The sequence below is a fragment of the Macaca thibetana genome, chromosome 3 (genome assembly GCF_024542745.1).
Source record: "Macaca thibetana thibetana isolate TM-01 chromosome 3, ASM2454274v1, whole genome shotgun sequence".
Taxonomy (NCBI): domain Eukaryota; kingdom Metazoa; phylum Chordata; class Mammalia; order Primates; family Cercopithecidae; genus Macaca; species Macaca thibetana.
The window spans coordinates 17,938,411-17,958,251 of record NC_065580.1 but is presented as its reverse complement, the minus strand read 5'-3'; the positions used below and the strand labels follow the sequence as shown (position 1 = coordinate 17,958,251).

General features: G+C 41.4%; 1 protein-coding gene and 1 pseudogene across 1 annotated transcript in view; both read left to right on the top strand.

Annotated features, from left to right (window-relative positions):
- AGK (acylglycerol kinase) overlaps positions 1 to 19,841 on the top strand; it is a 985,672-nt gene that overhangs the window by 367,776 nt on the left and 598,055 nt on the right. The window lies entirely within an intron of this gene.
- Positions 16,996 to 17,157, top strand: LOC126951916 (uncharacterized; annotated as a pseudogene).

The window sequence follows — 19,841 nt, the reverse complement described above, 5'->3', positions numbered from 1 at the left end:
GTACGTTCCATCAATACCGAATTTATTGAGCGTTTTTAGCATGAAGGGCTGTTGAATTTTATCAAAAGCCTTTTCTGCATCAATTGAGATAATCATGTGGTTCTTGTCTTTGGTTCTGTTTATATGCTGGATTATGTTTATTGATTTGCGAATGTTGAACCAGCCTTGCATCCCAGGGATGAAGCCCACTTGATCATGGTGGATAAGCTTTTTGATGTGTTGCTGAATCCGGTTTGCCAGTATTTTATTGAGGATTTTTGCATCGATGTTCATCAGGGATATTGGTCTAAAATTCTCTTTTTTTGTTGTGTCTCTGCCAGGCTTTGGTATCAGGATGATGTTGGCCTCATAAAATGAGTTAGGGAGGATTCCCTCTTTTTCTATTGATTGGAATAGTTTCAGAAGGAATGGTACCAACTCCTCTTTGTACCTCTGGTAGAATTCAGCTGTGAATCCATCTGGTCCTGGACTTTTTTTGGTTGGTAGGCTATTAATTGTTGCCTCAATTTCAGAGCCTGCTATTGGTCTATTCAGGGATTCAACTTCTTCCTGGTTTAGTCTTGGAAGAGTGTAAGTGTCCAGGAAATTATCCATTTCTTCTAGATTTTCCAGTTTATTTGCGTAGAGGTGTTTATAGTATTCTCTGATGGTAGTTTGTATTTCTGTGGGGTCGGTGGTGATATCCCCTTTATCATTTTTAATTGCGTCGATTTGATTCTTCTCTCTTTTCTTCTTTATTAGTCTGGCTAGTGGTCTGTCAATTTTGTTGATCTTTTCAAAAAACCAACTCCTGGATTCATTGATTTTTTGGAGGGTTTTTTGTGTCTCTATCTCCTTCAGTTCTGCTCTGATCTTAGTTATTTCTTGCCTTCTGCTAGCTTTCGAATGTGCTCTTGCTTCTCTAGTTCTTTTAATTGCGATGTTAGAGTGTCAATTTTAGATCTTTCCTGCTTTCTCTTGTGGGCATTTAGTGCTATAAATTTCCCTCTACACACTGCTTTAAATGTGTCCCAGAGATTCTGGTATGTTGTATCTTTGTTCTCATTGGTTTCAAAGAACATCTTTATTTCTGCCTTCATTTCGTTATGTACCCAGTAGTCATTCAGGAGCAGGTTGTTCAGTTTCCATGTAGTTGAGCGGTTTTGATTGAGTTTCTTAGTCCTGAGTTCTAGTTTGATTGCACTGTGGTCTGAGAGACAGTTTGTTATAATTTCTGTTCTTGTACATTTGCTGAGGAGTGCTTTACTTCCAATTACGTGGTCAATTTTGGAGTAAGTATGATGTGGTGCTGAGAAGAATGTATATTCTGTTGATTTGGGGTGGAGAGTTCTATAGATGTCTATTAGGTCTGCTTGCTGCAGAGATGAGTTCAATTCCTGGATATCCTTGTTAACTTTCTGTCTCGTTGATCTGTCTAATGTTGACAGTGGAGTGTTGAAGTCTCCCATTATTATTGTATGGGAGTCTAAGTCTCTTTGTAAGTCTCTAAGGACTTGCTTTATGAATCTGGGTGCTCCTGTATTGGGTGCATATATATTTAGGATAGTTAGCTCTTCCTGTTGAATTGATCCCTTTACCATTATGTAATGGCCTTCTTTGTCTCTTTTGATCTTTGATGGTTTAAAGTCTGTTTTATCAGAGACTAGTATTGCAACCCCTGCTTTTTTTTGTTCTCCATTTGCTTGGTAAATCTTCCTCCATCCCTTTATTTTGAGCCTATGTATGTCTCTGCGTGTGAGATGGGTCTCCTGAATACAGCAGACTGATGGGTCTTGACTCTTTATCCAGTTTGCCAGTCTGTGTCTTTTAATTGGAGCATTTAGTCCATTTACATTTAAGGTTAATATTGTTATGTGTGAACTTGATCCTGCCATTATGATATTAACTGGTTATTTTGCTCATTAGTTGATGCAGTTTCTTCCTAGCCTCGATGGTCTTTACATTTTGGCATGTTTTTGCAATGGCTGGTACCGGTTGTTCCTTTCCATGTTTAGTGCTTCCTTCAGGATCTCTTGTAAGGCAGGCCTAGTGGTGACAAAATCTCTAAGCATTTGCTTATCTGTAAAGGATTTTATTTCTCCTTCACTTATGAAACTTAGTTTGGCTGGATATGAAATTCTGGGTTTAAAATTCTTTTCTTTAAGAATGTTGAATATTGGCCCCCACTCTCTTCTGGCTTGTAGAGTTTCTGCTGAGAGATCTGCTGTTAGTCTGATGGGCTTCCCTTTGTGGGTAACCCGACCTTTCTCTCTGGCTGCCCTTAAGATTTTTTCCTTCATTTCAACTTTGGTGAATCTGGCAATTATGTGTCTTGGAGTTGCTCTTCTCGAGGAGTATCTTTGTGGCGTTCTCTGTATTTCCTGGATTTGAATGTTGGCCTGCCCTACTAGGTTGGGGAAGTTCTCCTGGATGATATCCTGAAGAGTGTTTTCCAACTTGGTTCCATTTTCCCCCTCACTTTCAGGCACCCCAATCAGACGTAGATTTGGTCTTTTTACATAATCCCATACTTCTTGCAGGCTTTGTTCGTTTCTTTTTCTTCTTTTTTCTTTTGGTTTCTCTTCTCGCTTCATTTCATTCATTTGATCCTCAATCGCTGATACTCTTTCTTCCAGTTGATCGAGTCGGTTACTGAAGCTTGTGCATTTGTCACGTATTTCTCGTGTCATGGTTTTCATCTCTTTCATTTCGTTTAGGACCTTCTCTGCATTAATTACTCTAGCCATCAATTCTTCCACTTTTTTTTCAAGATTTTTAGTTTCTTTGCGCTGGGTACGTAATTCCTCCTTTAGCTCTGAGAAATTTGATGGACTGAAGCCTTCTTCTCTCATCTCATCAAAGTCATTCTCCGTCCAGCTTTGATCCGTTGCTGGCGATGAGCTGCGCTCCTTTGCCGGGGGAGATGCGCTCTTATTTTTTGAGTTTCCAGCTTTTCTGCCCTGCTTTTTCCCCATCTTTGTGGTTTTATCTGCCTCTGGTCTTTGATGATGGTGATGTACTGATGGGGTTTTGGTGTAGGTGTCCTTCCTGTTTGATAGTTTTCCTTCTAACAGTCAGGACCCTCAGCTGTAGGTCTGTTGGAGATTGCTTGAGGTCCACTCCAGACCCTGTTTGCCTCAGTTGAAAATGCAGAAATCACCGGTCTTCTGTGTCGCTCGCGCTGGGAGTTGGAGACTGGAGCTGCTCCTATTCGGCCATCTTGCTCCGCCCCCAACAATATATTGGATTCTTGAAAAATGCTAAGAGAGTGCATGTAAAATGTTCTCATCATAAAAACGATAACTATGTTAGGTAATGCATATGTTAATTAGCTAGATTTAGTCATTCCATAATGTATGTATATCGCAATTTTTTTTTTTTTGAGACAGGGTCTCGCTCTGTTGCCCAGGCTGGAGTGCACTGGTACGATCCTGGCTCACTGCAACCTCCACCTCTCGGATTCAAGCAATTTTAGTACCTCAGCCTCCTGAGTAGCTGGGGTTATGGTGCCCACCACCACACCTGGCTAATTTTTATATTTTTAGTAGAGACGAGGTTTCGCCATGTTGCCCAGGATGGTCTCGAACTCCTGGCTTCAGGTGATTGACCTGCCTCAGCCTCCCAAAGTGCTGGGATTACATGGGTGAGCCACTACGCCTGGCCATAATATATATATATTTCAAAGCAATATGTTGCACACAGTAAATACATCTAATTTTATCTGTCAGTTAAAAAATTTAAAAATGGTAGTACTAATTTCCCACTGGAAACATATAAATATTTCTGTTTTCTCACTTCTAATTTTCATATGAGCAGATTTGTTAAACTTGGAGAGAAATAACATCTAATATGCATGTTCTGGATTATTAGCAGGATTGTATCTCATTTATCTCATTATCATTCCCCTCTCCTTTGTCACACTAAACTGTTCCTTCTTCCGTGTTATTCATCTCAGTAAATGACACCACTATCCTTCCAGATGCTCAGGTCAGAAGTCTGGGAATTATCTCTGAGTTCCCATCCCTCCTCCCCCACATCCATCCTCCAAGTCCCTTTGTTTCTTGTCCACAACATTATAATGACCTCCTAACTGGTCTCCTCCCTCCAGCCTACTCTCCCTCCAGCTGATTCTGCTCACTGTAGCAAGAGTATCTGTATTTCTGAAATACAAATCTGATTACATCACTCCCCACAACCCCATCGTTCTCCAGTGGCTTCCCATTTCTCTTTGGCACGGTTTACAAGTCTCATCACAAGCTGGCTTCTGTGCCCACAGCCTCATATTTCTCCACTCCCATTCCTCAAAATCCTCACTCTGGTTTTGCTGAGTCACTTTCAGTTTTAGGATGCATCTTTAGCTGGGATATTCTCTTTTCTCCTCTGGCTAATTCCCCTCTTTTCTCAGATGAGGTAGCATTTCTTTCAGATAGCCTTTCCTGCTGCTCTAAAACTGTGTTGGTGACTGAGTGAATGTGTGTGATTGGGTAGTTAGGGACAGTGTAGCCTGCAGGTAAAGGCTGTGGTTAGACTGAGTATAAAGAGTGCCTAAGTTAGAATCATGGCTCTGCTATTTCTCAGCCATGGCCCTTTGGGCAAATTCATTTCTTCATGACTCAGTTTTCTTACCTGCAAAATGGCAATAGCAATAGTACCCACCTCCCAGAAATTGTTGTGAAAATCAAATAAATTAATACACATGTAATATGCTTGGGACAGTGATGGTCACAGAGTTAAGTGCTCATTGAATTCTAGCTGTATAAAAATAACATTCTTTTTTTTTTTTTTTTGAGACGAAGTTTTGCTCTTATTGTCCAGGCTGGAGTGCAGTGGCGCAATATCAGCTCACTGCAACCTCCGCCTCCTGGGTTCAAGCGATTCTCCTGCCTTAGCTTCTGGAGTAGCTGGGATTACAGGCGCTCATCACCATGCCTGGCTAATTTCTATATTTCTAGTAGAGGTGGGGTTTCCATGTTGACCAGGCTGGTCTTGAACTTCTGACCTCAAGTGATCCACCCGCCTCGGCCTCCCAAAGTGCTGGGATTACAGGCATGAGCCACTGCACCCAGCCCTCTTTCCTTTTTTGTTGTAATTATTGTGTATATTCTGTACTTTAGGCTTTTGTAGGGTAGAGATGATAAGTGTTTTGTCATTGTACCCTTCAAGGCTAGTGTAGAGCCTGTTCCATAATAAAAATTCAATCAGAATTTACAGTTTGGTTGAAGGAATGTGGGAGGGAGATATCCTTGAAGCTAGTCTAACTGAAAAAAAAGTGTTTTTCTCTATCTTTTTTTTTTTTTTTTTTGAGACAGAGTCTCACTCTGTCACCCATGCTGGAGTGCAGTGCCATGATCTCGGCTCACTGCAACCTCTGCCTCCTGGGTTCAAGTGATTCTCCTACCTCAGCCTCCTGAGTAGCTGGGATTACAGGCATGTGCCACCATGCCCAGCTAATTTTTATATTTTTAGTAGAGATGGGATCTCACCATGTTGGTCAAGCTGGTCTCGAACTCCTGACCTCAAATGATCCACCTGCCTCAGCCTCCCAAAGTGCTGGAATTACAGGCGTGAGTCCCCATGCCCGGCTGGTTATCTCTAGCGATTCCTAATCCTAGTAACATAATTGCTCTCGTTTCTGGGTTCTTAGCCACTTTCTCTTAATCAAGCACCATGTGATCAGCACATCATAGATTCTTTCCAGACAGACCTTGCTTGTTCAGTACTTTTCCCTAACTCTGTTTCTTAACACTTTGCTAATGGAATAATGACCTCAGGCCTGCACAGTGGATCTTAGCTTCTTCCTGCTCACAGGACTTCTAGAAGCCCCTCAGCAGCAGCATTGATTGAAGAATCAGAGCAATGGGACTGAGTTTTCAGAGAAGAAGAGAAGTGTGTGACAGGCTGTGAGAATGTTCTAAACAAAATCTTGGTGCCAGGAATGTATTTAAAATGTTTTTATTATAGAGAATTTCAAACATATATACAAGTGGAGGAATAATGTGAAGAATCCCTACTTACTCGTTATCCACTTTCAGGTCACATCGACCCATTCCCTATCTTGTTTCACATGATTATTATTCTGAAGCAAGTCCTAGAAACATCATGGAAATATCATACAATAGTATGAGTTCATTAGCACCTATTTCAATTAACCTGTCTAAATGATTTGGACTTTTTTCTTCATTGAAAACAAAACCAGGAAACATCAGGATGTCTTTCAGTAGGTGAATGGATAAATAAACTGTGGTATATCCAGACAATGAAATATTACTCAGCACTGAAAAGAAATGAGTTATCAAGCCATGAAAAGACCTGGAAAAAACTGAAGTGCATATTACTGAGTGAAAGAAGCTAATCTGAAAAGGCCACATACTGTGTGATTCCAACTATATGACATTCTGCAAAAGGCAAAACTATGGAGACAGTCAAAAGATGAGTGGTTGCCAGGGACTGCAGGGAGGGAGGGATGAACAGTTGGAGTACAAATAATTTTTAGGGCAGTGAAACTCCTCTCTGTGATACTACAATGGTGAATACATTTGTCTAAACCTCACACAATGAATAACACCAAGAGTGAACCCTAATGCAAACTCTGGACTATGGGTGGTAATGGTGTGTCCATGCAGCTTCATCAGTTGTAACAAATGTCCCAGGCTGGTGGGGGGTGTTGATAATGGGGGAGGCTGTGCACTGGGGGACTGGGGACATGTGAGAACTCTCTATTCTTTCTGCTCAACTTTGCTGTGAACCTAAAGCTGCCCTAAAATATAAAGTGTATTTTTTAAAGTACAAGTATTATTTTGAAAAAATCAAAAGTAAAGACGAACCCCCCCAGCCTATTCCGAACCTTGTAATGAAGTGCTGATGAGTGACATTATCATGGTACTTTGGCCTAAGGACTCATGAATATAAAGATTTGGGCTGACGTGGCCTACTCCCAAACCTGAACTCAAATCTTGGAACTTACAAGTTGGACAGAGCAGAAAGTCACCTGCCAATACCAAAGGGAAAGGATCCAGACAAAGATGTTGATGTCATAGAGATCATTGGAAAATACATCCCCATCAGTATCCAGAAATCTTAGCATTTAGATCACTTGGGCAGGAGGCAGTGTCTCAGAGATTAACACAGCCTAGCATAGCCAGTGGACCACGTAGAAGAATTCTCGTTTAAGGGGGTGTGATACTATATGTAAATTACAGGCACACATGCTTGTGTTAGACTGGCTGCTTCTCCCAGCTTGGTCTTTGTTACTTTACCTTTCTCTCTCATGACTAGGGTGAATTTTGCAATCCTGGGATAGGCATGTTTTCTCTCGGCTCTCAGGAGCAGCATTTTTTGTTTTAAAGTTCTTTGGAATCAGACAGAACTATGTGTGAATCCTATCTTTCCTACCAATGACACTTAGATACTCTTCCTTATTAATAAAACAGGTTGGTCATAGCTACCTGGCAAAGCAATTGTAAAATTAAAAAGCATGATATGTGAACTACATAGTGTGTGTTTGCCATTAGTCATTCCTTTCAGTTTAAAGGTGAACCTGCCCTCCTAGGAGTTACCCAGAAACTTAATTTCTCTGGACTTGTCAATAGAAATTCCATAAATTAGCCTGGGTACAGTGGCTCATGCCTATAATCCCAGCAGTTTGGGAGGCTGAGGTGGGTGGATCACCTGAGGTCAGGAGTTCAAGACCAGCCCGGCCAACATGGGGAAATCCCGTCTTTACTAAAAATACAAAAATTAATTGGGTATGGTGGTGTGCACCTGTAATCCCAGCTACTCAGGAGACTAAGGTAGAATAATCGCTTGAACCCAGGAGATGGAGGTTGCAGTGAACAAAGATTGCACCACTGCACTCCAAGCCTGGGCGACAGAGCGAGACTCCGTCTCAAAAAAAAAAAAAAAAAAAAAAAAAAAGGCAGGGCACAGTGGCTCATGCCTATAATCTCAGCACTGTGGTTTGGGAGGCTGAGGTGGGAGGATCACCTGGGGTCAGGAGTTTGAGACCAACCTGGCCAACATGGAGAAATCCCATCTCTACTAAAAATACAAAAATTAGCCAGATGTAGTGGTGCACGCTTGTAGTCCCAGCTACTCAGGAAACGGAGACAGAAGAATCGCTTGAACCTGGGAGGCGGGGGTTGCAGTGAGCCGAGATCATGCCACGGCACTCCAGCCTGGGCAACAGAGCAAGACTCCATCTCAAAAACAAAACAAAACAAAAAGGAAGAAAGAAGAAATTCCGTAAGTTAAACTCTGTTTCTGGCACTTATTACCGTTAGGTCAAACTCCTGAGTAGAGTGTTTTTAAAAATGTCCTCCATATTTCTTAATTTGTGAATCCAAAAGTCTCCTCAAAGTTTTTCCACAATTCTGCCCTGGGTGACGGAGTTCTTGTCCTCAGATACACACCAGAATGTTAGAAATTCTTAGTTAATGGAAACACCCTGCCTTTAGCGGTCTAATGACAGGATTAGCAGTCTGAGAATTCCACATTTATATTTCATCATATCCTCCCTAACCTATTTTGAGTTCTTAATCGAGCCATAATAATTTGGAGAGAATGTATTATTTTCCAATAGCACCATGGGGAATCAGAGTTCCCAGGATGAAAGACAGGTTTGAAAGAGAGCTTGGAAACCCTCGAGGAACACTCATTTGCTTCTCCAATTGGACTGCAGTAGGCTTTCCCAGTGACAAGACTGACACTTCGTTGGGTCTTTCTAGTCTCTCTTTAGTCTCCGTGGCTTTACTCTCCCATTTCCAAAGAGATAGATAACAGGGTCAGTGGTCAGTATCCTCTGAATGGAGGTCGAATAACTTCATGTGATTTATTAATAATAGCATCATAATATGTACCCTAGAGGGTTAGGGAGTCAGGAGAGTGTTATGGTTAAACACAAGAGTTTCAAAGCCAGACTGTGGGTTTGAAGCCCAGCTCCATATTTACTACCCATGTGACTTTGGACACATCACTTAATCCTTTTAAGCTTTACTTTCCCCATCTGTAAAATGGCGGTAATAATAGCACCTATTTTGTAGTGCTATTAAAATATTAAATGAGATAACCTCTGGTATTTAAGTGCTCTATAAAAATCTTTTTATGATTGTTCTTAAAAGTCTTAACAGAGATGAAAGTATTAAAGTAAGTGTGAAAGCTGCAGCACAGTAGGTGCTTCCTAAATGCCAAGAGTTGATGATTGTTTTCTCTTTCTTCTAACCCTTCCTTCTCCGTCAAATGAGCAGCAAAAATGAAACACAAATGGCAAAGTAGTTAAAGTCCTTGACTCTGGAAGCAGATTCTTTGGGTTCAAACCTAAATCTAATGTTAACCAGTTATGGAACCTTAGGCAAGTTACTTAATTTCTCTGTGGCTCAGTTTCCTCGTCTGTAAAGGAAGGATACTGATATAACCTACCTCACAGGGTTATTCTCAGGATTAAATGGGTTAATATTAGTAAAGTGTTTAATAACAGCCTCAATACACAGTAAGTGCTATATACATATGTAGTAAATACAAGATAATTAATTTGTAAATTTTTAGTACCGAATTCCAGGTGTGTATGTCTTCATTATGTAAATATATTACTATATGGTGAGTATAGGCATCTTGAGGTTGCATAAACTATGGATTAATTATATTGTAACAAATAGAGTTTGAAAGTTTAAGGAAGAGAAATATGAAAACCAAATTTATGTAGTTATAATAATAACTTTTATTCATTACTTACTACAGATCAGTTAATGATTTAGATACTTGACATAAATTATCTCATTTAATTACAGCATAAGCCTTTGAGGTAGGAGCTATTATTATCCTTATTTTATGAGGAAAATGAGGCGCAGAGAGACCATGTAACTTGCGTGAAGTTACAGAGTAGAGCCAGGGTTTAAACTCTGAGTCTGACTTCACTGCCTTGGCAGGTCCTCATCATGCTCCATCGTCTTTTTGATATGGGCAAAATGTGCTTTTCTGGTCCTGGGCTTAGGCCAGTGCCCTGGACACTTTTTGAGTCATCAACCCTTTGAGATGGGGTGGACTTTCCTCAGAAAAAAATGTATACACTTAGGTTAGTGTTTATCTTCTATATAGTCTAATGCTAGTTCAACAGTTTCAATAGTATAAGTCAAGTTTTTTTCCCCCAAAATATATTGCACTGTTTATTCCAACATGTGTTTAAAAGCACAAAAATAGCCTGGGCAACATGGTGAGACTTTGTTTCTACAAAAAATTAGCCAGGCATGGTGGCTTGCACCTGTCGTCTCAGCTGCTCGAGAGGCTGAGGTGGGAGAATTGTTTGAGCCTGGGTGGCTGGGGCTGCACTGAGCTGTGATTGCACCAATGCACTCCAGCCTGGGCAACACAGCGAGACCCTGTCTCCAAAAAAAAAAAGCACACAAATGAACACCTAAAACATGCAGGCTGCTAATTACACAAAAATAAACAGATTAAGGAATAAATTTGGCTGTACTGAAGACTGGCTCAATGAGAAATAAGGTCATCAATTCATACATAACACTGAGCTGGTGGTGTGGTTTCTCTGACAATTACATTAATGGTTAAACTTCCAAAGGCAGAAAGGCAACAGATACTACAGAAGTTTTAGAATGTTTTTCTGGGGCAGTCATGGAGCAGCTATCTTCACCACAGTTGCTGGAACACTTGTGTTGGCCAGAGTCCTGGGACTTTCTCTTGCTTTCCAAACAGGGAGAGTTTGACGCTGCACCTACATTTGCTTAGGATCTGGCATTCATCTATTGAAGCCACAGATTCCTTCGGTTTTATCTTAAGCAACTGTATTAGTCCGTTTTCACGCTGCTGATAAAGACATATCCAAGACTGGGCAATATGCAAAAGAAAGAGGTTTGTTGGACTTACAGTTCCATGTGGCTGGGGAGGCCTCACAATCATGACTGAAGGCAAGGAGGAGCAAGTCACATCTTACGTGGATGGCAGCAGGCAAAGACAGAGCTTGTGCACAGAAACTCCCATTTTTAAAACCATCAGATCTCGTGAGACCCATTCACTATCATAAGAACAGCACAGGAAAGACCCACCCCCATAATTCAATCTCCTCCCACCGGGTTCCTCCCAGGACATGTGGGAATTGTAGGAGTTACAATTCAAGATGAGATTTGGGCGAGAACACAGCCAAACCATATCAGCATCCATAGGCAACATTTACTGTTTTGAACTATTACACATTTGCTTTTCTTTTCTGGATTAGGACACCCTGAATTGCCTTTGGAAAACCACTTCTCTGGGACTCCATCCCTGTGGATTGTGGATTGGGTGGGGGCTCCCTTCTTTCTCCAGAGGCAGCACAAGTGACCAAGGCCAGATTAATCAGGAGCAGGCAGGTGACCAAAACTGATCCAATCAATATGAATCCAGGAACTTATACCTGAGACACTGAGTAAAGGGGTCTCATCTTTGCTGGAATATAACCTGGGAGGATGAGAGCCGAGGAAGCTGCCTACTGAATGATAGTCGGAAAGAAACTGAGTCCTAACGACATCATTTGGGCTCCTGGATAAAGTCAGGCCTGAAAATCACTGATACGGTTTGGCTCTGTGTCCCCACTCAAATGTCATGTTGAATTGTAATCCCCATTTTTGGGGTAGGGACCTGGTGGGAGGTGATTAGATCATGGGGGCAGATTTCTTCCTTGCTGTTCTCATGATAGTGAGTTCTCATGAGATTTGATGGTTTAAAAATGTATAGCATCTCCTCTTTGCACTATCTCTCTCTCCTGCTCCACCATGATAAAATGTGCTTGCTTGCCTTTGCCTTCTGTCATGATTGTAAGTTTCCTGAGGTCTCCCCAGCCATGCTTCCTGTACAGCCTGGGGAACTGTGAGTCAATTAAGCCTCTTTTCTGTAGTTCTTTATAGCAATGTGAGAACAGATTAATACCATCCCCGAGGCTTTTCAATAACAAGCCCAAACCCTTTGCTTACAACAATTTGAGTTGAGTTTCTGTCACTTGCAACAAGAAGAGTCTTAACTAATGTTGCATCTGACAATTGGACTGTGGACCTTTGTATTATGCATGGTAGCTTGTGCTTCATTTATAAAGATGTATTTTTCTTTTAAAAACTTGTTTGTGTCTTCTTTAAAAAATATAATAAACCTTTGTGATTTTTGAGAACTTTCAGAGACCTTCATGAATCCCTAATTATTAGTTACCCTTGTAGCATATAATAATTATTTCTTAAATCAGCAATGTCCACATGCGATAGCAACAAATCAAAGACAAAAATGCTGCAGTGGGATTTGGATGCTCAGGTCATGTACCAGAGACTTGGGGCACAGGATTCTCAAAATTAATATTTTAGCAATTTTTTTATTGCTACATGGTATGGACTTCAGAATAAAGAGTAGACTAACTCTTCAATCTAAATCCTCAATGCTGGACATTAACTATATTTCCTTACTGTGTTAATTTGTCCTACTGCAATTTATTTCCTTTCCCTGTCAAGTCAGAACCAACCTACTTCCCTCCCTCCCTCCCTCCCTCCCTCCCTCCCTCCCTCCCTCCCTCCCTCCCTCCCTTCCTTCCTTCCTTCCTTCCTTCCTTCCTTCCTTCCTTCCTTCCTTCCTTCCTTCCGAGACAGGGTCTTGCTCTGTCACCCACTCTGGAGTGCGGTGGCATGATCTCAGCTCATTGCAAACTCTGCCTCCTGGGCTCAAGCAATTTTTTCATCTCAGCCTCTTGAGTAGCTGGGACTATGATGTGAGCCACCACACCCAGCTACTTTTTGTATTTTTTTTGGAAGAGACAAGGTTCACCATGTTGCTCAGGCTGGTCTCAAACTCCTGGGCTCAAGCAACCCATCTGCCTTGGCCTCTCAAAGTGTTGGGATTATAGGCAAGAACCACCACACGCAGCCTAGAATTTTCTTTCAAAAGCCTTCATATCTAATATCCATGCTCCTTGAGTAAGTCTGTAACCTAACTGTATTTGGTAGCCACTAAAGCAAAATGAAAATATTGGAAATGTTCTAGCTCCTTGTTTATTTAAAATAAAATTTAATCTTTCCCTAAAGTCCACAGTTTATTGACCTTTACATTTTAGATTTTTTGTACTTGTTGATACAGTAAAAGCAGAGACATTTAAATGAGTTTTACTTTAAGAGAAGCTGATATTTGAGAAGATTTATTAAATGTCTATTTGAGGAGTGACTATTTGCATGTAAAATTATTTTTCACTTTAAACAAAGCTTTATGTTTCCTATTAATATTCACCCTAGTGAGTTAACTATTTGACTTAATGTATAAAGTTTTACTTAAAATTCTAGAATTTCAGAGCAAGAAGAGTACTTAAAGATATTTTTACATTTGAGGAAGTCAAGGAAAGTGACAAGTTAAATATTTTGTCCTGGCTGGGCACAGTGGCTTACAACTATAATCTCAGCACTTTGGGAGGCTGAAGCAGGTGGATCACTTGAGGTCAGGAGTTTTAGATCAGCCTGGCTAACATGGCAAAACCCTGTCTCTACTAAAAATACAAAAATTATCTGGGCGTGTAGCACATGCCTGTAATCCCAGCTACTCAGGAGGCTGAGGCAGGAGAATCCCTTGATCCCAGGAAGGGGAGGTTGCAGTGAGCTGAAATTGTGCCATTGCACTCCAGCCTGGGTGACAGAGGGAAAATCTGTCTCAGATATATATGTATAAAATATACATTCCAGTTAATGATTGGTTACTGGTAGTTGGTAGATTGAAAATAGGTAGATTATATTACTTTTCTCCAGTATTTGCTCCTGTCCCTGTAAGAGGATTACACAGCCCTGACTGTCACCTGTGCCTGCTCGTGCCTCCATACAGGTGGAGAATATTACCCCACCCCATTTCCAGACTTGGCCATATCACTTGCTTGGGCCGATGGAAGAGACAGTAAGTATGCCAATTCTGAGCCAAAGCTGAGTTGAGTTGAATTCCGGCTTTTCCTCAACCACTCCCATATCAGTACTTCTGAATCAGGAATTTCATCTGGCATTTGGTCATTGGTGGTGGCAAAAGTTGACTCACCAGGCCAGTTCTGAGCCTTGAGACTGTTGCTCCAGCTTTCCAAATGATTCCGTGAGCTATTAATACTCTTTAATAAATCCCTTTTCTGCTTAAACTAACTGATGAGGATTATTTTTTTTCAATTAAGACATATCCTCTCTACAGACACATTTTCAGAAATACTTTTTTTGTGATGACGAGTTCATCTGCATGCTTTCTGAAGAAATGAGAAATAGGTATATTTAGCATGCTTTCTGAAGAAATGAGAAATAGGTATATTTAGCATTTAGTATTAAACATATGGTATGTTTAATACTTTATATGATTTCCACCCCCATCCCCCCCAGAGATCAAGTTGGTGTAGATTAAAAAGGTATTTTACTCAGGATAGGTGAGGCTGTGAAGGACCAAGAATGCTCACACTCTTCTATGGGAATGGAAATTGCTATAAACTTTTTTTTTGGTATGAAATTTATTAGTACAGTTTTAAACAGTGGTAGTATTCTGCATATCATTTATTTCATCCATTTTTTTTTTTTTTTTGCTTTGTAGAAAGAGTTTAATAATCACAGGGCTGGCCAAGTGGAAGGATGGGAGTTAATTCTCAAATCGGTCTCTGAGATAATTTGAAAGCTAGGGTTTCTTAGGGATAGTTTGATAGGCAGGGGGGTTAGGAAATGGAGAATGCTGATTGGTTGGACTGGGGATGAATTCATAGGGGTGTCAAAACTGCCTTTGTGTGGTGAGTCAGTTCCTGGGTGAGGGTCATCCGTCTGGGAGATGTTATTTGACTAGAATGCAAAGTCTGAAAAATACCTCAAATGCCAGTCTTAGGTTTTACAATATGAATATTGTCTATAGGGGTGATTAGGGAACTTACCAATTTTGTGCCCACACCATGTGCCTCCTGAGCAGTGAACAGTGACTAGTTATCACTTATGCATAGGTCTTAGCAGAATTCTGGCCCCTCCCATAATTCGAACCTTGTGGGCTGTCACGAGTTTTACAAAGGTGATTCTATCCTTGAACAAGGAGGGGCTATTATCATCCTTGCTTTAAGGTTAAACTACAAGCTAAATTTCTCCCAGAGTTAGCTTGGCCTATGCCCAGGAAAGAGCAAAGATGGTTGGTTTGAGAGGCTAGAAGCAAGAGGGGAAGAGGGAGTTAGATATGTCAGATTTCTCTCACTGCCATAATTTTTGTAAAGACAATTTCCATCCCCAATTTGAGCTTGACCATACCTCATTCTTGAGTTGTGAGCTACAGAGATGGGAAAAGGTGAACGATTGCTTTAACTTCTTGCTGACAGGGGGGTGTAGTAGGGGTAGAAGTTGGCCCATTGGTAAGAGGAATAAAACCATTTTGCAGTTGTCTGCATGTATTCATGGGTGTCTTGTGGGGATCTTGTATTAGGGTTCTCCAGAGGGATGGAACTAATGGATATATGTATATATGAAAGGGAGTTTATTAAGGAGAATTGACTCACAGGATCACATGGTGAAGTCCCACCATAGGCCATCTGCAAGCTGAGGAGCAAGGGAGCCAGTAGTGGCTCAGCCCGAGTCCTAAAACCTCAAAAATAGGGAAGCTGACAGTGCAGCCTTCAGTCTGTGGCTGAAGGCCCAAGAGCCCTTGGCAAACCACTGGTGTAAGTCCAAGAGTCCAAAAACTGAAGAACCTGGAGTGTGATGTTTAAGGGCAGGAAGCATCTAGCACGGGAGAAAGATGAAAGCCAGCAGACTCAGAAAGCCACTGTATCCCACCTTCTTCTGCCTGCTTTTTCTAGCCGTGTTGGCAGCCGATTGGATGGTGCCCACCCACCTTGGGGGTAGGTCTGCCTCTCCCAGTCCACTGACTCAAATGTTATTCTCCTCTGGCAACACCTTCACAGAAACACCCAGAAATAATACTTTGTATCCTTCAATCCAATCAAGTTGGCACTTAATATTAACCATCACAGGTCCCAGGGCTCGCATGACAAAGATACTAGTAGTCTCATCTACAGTTTTAGCACAGCACTAAAATGAACAGCAGACTGTAAGGTAATGAGTCCTAACATAAGAACAGAAAGCCCTGGCTTCAGGAGCCCCTGTGGAACAGATCTGAAGTCTTCATCCATCAATTCTATAACAAAACTTTTTTAAAGGACAAATCAGGGATGTATGTAAAGATACAGGAAAAGGATGTTCATAATAGCACTACTTGGAATAATATTTATAAGGAAAATAATAATTTTATATATATATATTTATTTATTGAGATGGAGTCTCGCTCTGTCGCCCAAGCTGGAGTGCAGTGGCACAATCTCAGCTCACTGCAACCTCCGCCTCCCGGGTTAAAGTGATTCTCCTGCTTCAGCCTCCCAAGTAGCTGGGACTACAGGCATGTGCCGCCACACCCAGCTAATTGTTGTATTTTTAGTAGAGGCAGGGTTTCACCATGTTGGCCAGGATGGTCTCGATCTCTTGACCTTGTGATCCGCCCGCCTCAGTCTCCCAAAGTGCTGGGATTACAGACATGAGCCACCACGCCTGGCTCAATAATAATATTTGTAATAAAAACTTGGAACTGAATGTTCCAAGAACTGTAGGACAATTACAAAAGATGTAACCTATGCAAGATCAGACTTCCAGAAGGAGAGGAGAGAAAGGAATGAAAAAATTATTTGAAGTCATAATGATTGAGAACTTTTCAAAACATCAAATCACAGATCTAAGAAGCTCAGAGAACACCACGCAGGATAAATATAAAAATATCTACATGTAGCCATGTCATATTCAAACTGCAGAAAATCAGAGACAAAGAGAAAAGACTTCAGAGAAACTCATCATCGTCATCCTTCAACAGTCACTGCATGTGATGTTGGATGATTTCCTCTTGGGTTTGGTTGGTCAACTGTTATGAATATAGTAGCCACAATCTTACCATGCCTTCTTCATCTCTGACTCTAAGGAGTCACCTTCCTTTCCACTGTTGCCTGGTTCTGCAGTCTGTAACAGATTCATAAGCTTTGTGCAGTGGCAGTATTGTAGCCAATGAGGTTTATCTGAGATGTGATTATTGCTAACTGAAACAGATTCATAGTGCACAGAGAGTGGGATTTGTAGTTAGCTACATCTAGATTTTGAAATCCCCACCCCACTATTTACCAGTTGGATAAACTTGGAGAAACCACTCTCTGAGTGACTCTCTTCATCTGATAAATGAAGATAATAGCAGTTCATAGGACTGTTGTGACAAAGCAGGTCACCAACAAATGGGAGCTGGCTGCTCATAACTTTTTTTTTTTTTTTTTTTTAGATGGAGTCTCGCTCTGTCATCCAGGCTGGAATGCCGTGGCGGGATCTCAGCTCACTGCAGCCTCTGTCTCCTGGGTTCAAGCGATTCTCCTGCCTCAGCCTTCTGAGTAGCTGGGCCATCGCTTTTCTTCTAACGTGCCCTATCTTTCAGGTATCTGAGGCGGTTCAAGGGGTTCTGGTTTTCTTCGCAAGACTGTCCTTTTACTGATCCAGAATCTTGCTTTCTGTTCATAATTCCTGCTTCCTCTCTGGTCTTTTTTCTTTCTTTTTGTGTATGTTTGGGGTCCTATTATTTTGCTTCTTGATTCTCTTTCTGTGACACCACTAGTTCAGGAGTGGTGACTTACCCTCTCCACTGCCCCAGCTCAGCTCTGATTTGAGCTCCACCCCTGTCAGGTCCCGCCATAGCTGGCCTTGTAAACTTGGCAAAGTCATGTGAAGTCCTGTGCCATACCTGTGCTTCTTTATAGCAGGTGCCCATCAGACTGAAACGTAATGACCAGCTGAGGGAGGAGATGGCCTTTGCCTCATAAATGTCATAAAAGGATGGAAAATTGAAAGCAGTGAACAGAGAACCCTGGAAAAATCATGATTTGTTTCTCCTGAAAAGACTCTTCACTGTCAAAAAGAGTAAGGCAAAAATATATAGTTCAAAGCACTTAGAAGCAGAATTATCTCTAAGGAGAGTACTTTTAATTTTAGATGTCAATGACTCTGTTATAGATTTTGTGCTTTTGAATGAATTTGTTCAGTAGGAATTTCTGGAAGGCTGGCTATATGGAGAATTAATCAAACATATAAGCCTTTGAATGTGAGTACCTTTACTATCTTAATATGGCCATTATTTTCAGATGGTAATACATGTTCATTGTAGAAATCTAGAAAATACAAAAACCCTTAAACAGAAAATCACCCAGAAATAATCCTAACATTGTGGTGTATTTCCTTGTCATTTATTTTTCTTTACAAAATTTGGATCAGATTTTACCCACAGTTTTACATCCTACTTTTTACACTTACCAGTATCTGTTGAGTGTTTCACTACATTCTTAAATATAACACCAGCACGTTAATTTTAATGGCTGCTTGTCATTCTATTGAATGACTATCTTATGACTTACTCAGCCAACGTCTGGTTTGTTATGAGTGAGCTGCTTTTTGTGCCTGTGTCAGCTGTTGCAGGCTGTGGCCATGTGAGCATCCTGTCATGTAATGCCCTTGGCTGTGCGTCTGAGGCTTGCACAGGCCTTTGTTGACAAGTAATTTCTTTTCCAGAGTGGGGCGCTTCCTAGTAAGGCCAGCATCTTCCGGAAGTGGTGGAGGAATGGAAATTCCCACACTCAGGGTTCCCCTTGGTAGGAATGACCTCCACTGCCAAGCTGGAGTCTGGAGTTGGCTGGGCTCATGTGGCTGTGCTGTGGTGGGCCAGGGTGTGTTTGTGGGTGTGTGTGTGTGTGTGTGTGTGTGAGAGAGAGAGAGAGTGTAGGTCCATAAAGCCATCCACCACAAAATTCTCACGTACCCTCCAAGGACTCTGCAATTTTCTGTCTTTTCTGAGATGATCCCCCTTTGTCTTTTTGTCTGAGATGATTTCCCTTTGGCTTTGCTTTGATGATTTTTATTTGGACACCATGAACTGAGTGGTTTAAAAACAGATATTTGTTTTCTCACAATTCTGGAGGCTGGAAGTCCCAGATCAAGATGCTGGTGTGTTTAGTTTCTGCTAAGGGCTCTCTTCCTGGCCTTTCCCAAATCTCTTTGCAGATGGCCTCTTTCTCACTGTGTCCTCACATGGCCTTTCTCTGTGCTCATGTGGAGAGAGAAAGAAAGACAGAGATCTCTTCCTTTTCTTATGAGGTCACCAGTTCTATCAGCTCAGGGCCCCGCCCCCCTAACCTTAGTTACCTCCTGAAGACTCTATCTCCAAATATAGTCACACTGGAGATTAGGGCATCAACATATGAACTCCAGTGGAACACATTCAGTCTATAACGCCTACATTATGCTCTATTTTTTTCCTACAGCATTTATCGTCTTTTAAAATATGGCCGGGCACGATGGTTCATGCCTGTAATCCAAGCTTTTTGAGAGGCTGAGGGGGGAGGATCACCTGAGGTCAGGAGTTCAAGACCAGCTTGACCAACATGATAAAACCCATCTCTACTAAAAATATAAACATTTGCGTGTGTGCCTATAATCCCACATACTTGGGAGGCTGAGGCAGGAGAATTGCTTGAACCTGGGAGGCGGAGGTGGCAGTGAGCTAAGATCACACCACTGCACCCTAGCCTGGGTGACAGAGAGAGACTCTGTCACAAAAAACATTTTTTTTTTTATTAAGTTGGTTTTTACCTGTTTCCCACTAGTACAGCATAAGCTTCAGGAGGGCAGGGATCTTTGTTTGTTATTCATGGGTATCTCCCAGGAACCTAGAAGAGCACCTGCACCTAGAAAGTGTAGACTGAATAATGAGGTCAGCAACCATGGCTGTCAAGGTGGGGGAATAAAAAAGGAAAAGGAGACAATGAAGTCCTGGCAATATGTAGAAAATCC